Genomic DNA, 4,271 nt, shown 5'->3' with positions numbered 1-4,271 from the left:
CTGGCCAGGGAGAATTAGGCTAAGATAATGGAAACAGAACTAAATCTGACAGGGATAGGCAAGAAATGGAACAACAGAGATTGGCTTGAAAGCATAATGGAAACAGAACATAAAGATTCTGGCCAGGGATTAGGCAAAGAAATGAAACAAAATTGAATTGACCAGCATTAGCAATAGAAAACATAAAGATCTACGGTAGCCAAATGACAGAATGAGTCGACCAATAATAAGAACAACATAAAGACTGCAGGATTACTAAAAATGAACAGACAGAAATTAATTAGCTAAATATGGAAAGAACATAAAGAGATCTGACCAGGGATAGCCAAAGATCAATTGGAAACAAACATGAAGATCTGGACCAGGGAATTAGGCTTAAAGATAATGGAAACAGAACATGAAGATTCTGAGCCAGGGGATTTAGCGCCAAAAGATAATGGAACAGAAACAGTTAACAGATCTGACCAGGGATTGGCAAAGGATAATTGGAAAACAGAACATGAAAGATCTGACCAAGGATTAGGCTAAAGATAATGAAACAAACATAAGATCTGACTCAGGGGATTAGGCCACAAGATAAGTTGAAACAGAATACATGAAGATCTGACCATGGATTAGGCAAAGATAATGGAAACAGAACATAAAGATCTTGACCAGGGATTAGGCTAAAAAGATAATGGAAACAGAACATGAAGATCTGACCAGGATTCAGGCTAAAGATATGGAAACAGAACATTAAAGATCTGGACCAGGGATTAGGCAAAATAATGAAACAAGACATGGAAAATTGGGCCAAGGGATTAGGCTAAAATAAATGGAAACAGAAATAAAGATCTGACCAGGGATTAGCGCAAAGATAATGGAAACAGAACATAAAAGATCTGACAGGGATTAGGCTAAAGATAATGGAAACAGAACATAAAGATCTGCACTAGGGATTAGGCTAAAGATAATGGAAACAGAACATGAAGATCGACTAGGGGATTAGGCTAAAGATAATGGAAACAGAACATGAAGATCTGCCAAGGGATTAGGCTGAAAGATTTTAATGAAACAGACATAAAGATTGCCAGGATTAGGCTAAAAGATAATTGGAAAACAAACATGAAGATCTGGCCAGGATTAGGGAAAGATAATGGAAACAGAAACATGAAGATTCTGCCAGGGATTAGGCTAAAGATAATGGAAACAGCAACATAAAGACTGGCCAGGGATTAGGGCTAAAGATAATGGAAAAACAGAATCATAAAGAATCAACTGGGCATGTCTGTCGCAGGCGGGCGTCTCAGCTGGCTTTTCAGAGGGCGTCTGTGCCAGTCTGTAGGGCAGGGATCTGGGTACAGTTTCCAGGTGACATGGTTCCAAGGTGTCGTTGACCAGCAGATTGACCCAGACGGTGGTGTGGAGGGGGGGCGCTGGTTTCCCACCGTCAGTCACCACGATGAACAGGTGGTGCATCCCCAGGTCCTTACCCATGAGRCTCTGGGCTAAGGTCACATTACCGGGCCGAGCGTCCAGCTGGAAGGGACTGCTGCTGCTGTCACCGTGGTGATGGGATGATGGAGAGGTGCTGGTGGTTCCCGCGCTGCGATGGTGTATGTGATCTCCGAGTTTAACCCTGAGTCTTCATCGAAGGCGAAGATTTTGGTTACCATGCTGCCCGTGGTGGTCCCCGTGGAGATGGTGAGACACGACAGGTTGCTGCTAGGAAGGATGACCTGGGGCTGGTTGTCGTTGACATCATCGATGAACACTGTTACCCTGGCGACGGAGGTCAGAGGTGACGGGCGTCCGTTGTCGGTGGCGAGCAGATCTAACTCGTAGCGGTCCTGTTTCTCGCGGTCGACATCGGCCATGCAGCYCAGCGTCCCCTGGGCGTTGTCTATGACGAAGGYGCCGACACTGCTGTTCACCACCCTCACCTCCACCTCCCCGTTAAGCCCTGAGTCCGACACCCCCACCTTCCCCACCTGGGCCAGGGGAGGTATATTCTCAGGGATGAAGAAGATGAAGTGAGGGGTGAGGAAGACAGGAGCGTTATCATTCTGGTCCAGGGTGGTGATTGTCACCATCACGGAAGACTCTAATGGAGGAGAGCTGTTATCTCTGGCTACAACTGTCGATCTGTGAACGTCCTGTTGTTCCCTGTCCAGGAGTACAGAAACCGTCAGCTGACCTGTGTTTTGGTCGATTCTAAAAATGGCCGCCGCCATGTGTGATTGTCAGTTTGTAGGTGACCTGCCCATTCAGACTGCTGTCTGCGTCCTGCGCCCTGACTCTCAGCAGAGACGCCCCAGGAGGGTTATTCTCCTCTATGTCTATCAGATAGTYACTCTGGAGAAACTGTGGAGCATTATCATTCACATCCACCACCCTCACCTGGATCTCTCTCCTGGGGAAGCCCTGAGCTGCAGGCTCCCCYACACCAACACGCATCACTACAGAAACATGATATTCACTCTTCATCTCATAGTCTAAGGGCTTTGATGTTGACAGGAGATATTTGCCCTTCTGCAGTCTCAAAGAAAACGGCACCTCTCCTTCAATGGAGAGAGACAATGAGCCTCTAACACTACTAGTATCCCCCGGTAGCTCTAGCAAAGCCAAGACAGTGGGGGGCTGGTTTTCCTGTAACACTATCGTCTGGTTTTGATGCTCTGCTATGAACCTGATCTTTATGCCATTCTCCTGGTATGGCGCGGGGTGCAGGGATACGGTTACCTGAGTGTCTGCAGGGGGGCAGTGGGGGCCGCTGGCTAACACTTTCAACACCACCTCCTCTCCCCTGTCACTAACACTGTCCCTGTGGCGGTCTCTGAGGTCCCCTCTCAGGCTGATCTCAGGCTGATCTGAGGTCCCCTCTCAGGCTGATCTGTGTCTGGACAGTGTGACTGTCCAGACTGAAGAGTTCCCTGGCCCGTTCTGAGACCTTGGGGCTGAGAGAGTAGGTAATGGCAGCGTTGGGGCGCATGTCTGGGTCTGTGGCTCTGACCATGATTACTGCTGTGTCTCTGGGTGATTCCGCTATAATAACCAGCTTCTGGGTGCTGTCCAGGCTAAACTCTGGGCAGTTATCGTTCACGTCAGTCACTTTTATGAATAACGTTGCTGTGGCGCTTAGTGGGGTAGAACCACAGTCTGTTGCCACTACAGTCATCTCATGAAGATCCTGCTTCTCACGGTCTAGTCCTTGTCGCCCAACCAAAAACAAAATGACTGCTTCTTCTTCTACTGTCACACTGAAAAACCCACCGGCTCCCTCTAGGTGGTACTGCAGCTGTCCGTTACGCCCCATGTCTCTGTCTTCTGCCTGGTCGTCCAATAAGAAACTGGTCCCTACAGCCACATCCTCAGAGACACTCAGATGGATCTCAGTGTTGTCAAAGTGAGGAGCGTGGTCATTGATGMCCTCTACGACCACCGTGAACTTCCCCAGCTCTGCCTCAGGGCCCACGATGGCGTCGTGTGGGACGATACACTCCCCAGCCTGGGGTTGGTCAGGACACAGAGCCTCTSGGTCCATCCTGCGATAGATAGATAGTTTCTTTATCAGCAGCAGCTATACATTACAAGCATACAGCAACAACAAACATCAAAGTGCAACAATCCATCCAGTCATGTAAAGAAACAGTCAAAAGGTCTGTAGGCCACCAGATCATCTAGAATGAGTTTCAATAAATTACCACCTGTGGTCAGTGGTGTAGATATCCCCTGTCCCCTGGTCCACCCTGAGGTAGATCTGGGTCAGGAGCTGGTAGGGGGGGGACATGGACCCGATGGACCCGACCCGGACCCCAGCCTCCTGCTCCTCTGGAACCGAGAMCTGAACGGAACCGTAGRACAGGATCTGCCTGAGATGGACCGTGACCAGCARGTTCTAAAGGTGAACATAGAAGTGAAAACGTGACTTGGAACACTAGAAGACATTGGTGTGAAGTAAACCACTGATATGTACCACGTTCTAAAGGAGAACTCGAATAGGGAACTTAAAACACTGGAGAACATTGTTGTGAGGTTGGAAAAACATTCATATGAGGAAATGATCATCCTTGGAAGTTCCCCCTGAAGTAGGCTATGATGAAAACATCTTCCTTTCATGATCTATTATTAACAGTGGCATTACTAACTCAGTGGTTACTGTAAAAGAAGGGATGGTGTCGTGTCCCAAATGGCACCTAATTCCCTATTTAGTGCACTTCTTTTGACCAGGACCATAGGGTAAAAAGGTGCACTATTTAGGGAATAGGGTGGCATTGGGGGTGCAACGGTAC

At 48.1% G+C, this 4,271-nt stretch overlaps 1 pseudogene; it reads right to left on the bottom strand.

Annotated features, from left to right (window-relative positions):
* Positions 1-1,255: 1,255 nt before the first annotated feature.
* On the bottom strand, positions 1,256-3,523 carry LOC112073359 (protocadherin-20-like; annotated as a pseudogene).
* Between the last annotated feature and the right edge of the window lie 748 nt (positions 3,524-4,271).

This window comes from Salvelinus sp. IW2-2015, unplaced genomic scaffold (genome assembly GCF_002910315.2).
Source record: "Salvelinus sp. IW2-2015 unplaced genomic scaffold, ASM291031v2 Un_scaffold2242, whole genome shotgun sequence".
Classification (NCBI taxonomy): Eukaryota; Metazoa; Chordata; class Actinopteri; order Salmoniformes; family Salmonidae; genus Salvelinus; species Salvelinus sp. IW2-2015.
Note: the sequence above shows the minus strand (reverse complement) of the source record. Positions and strands in the feature narration are given on the sequence as shown.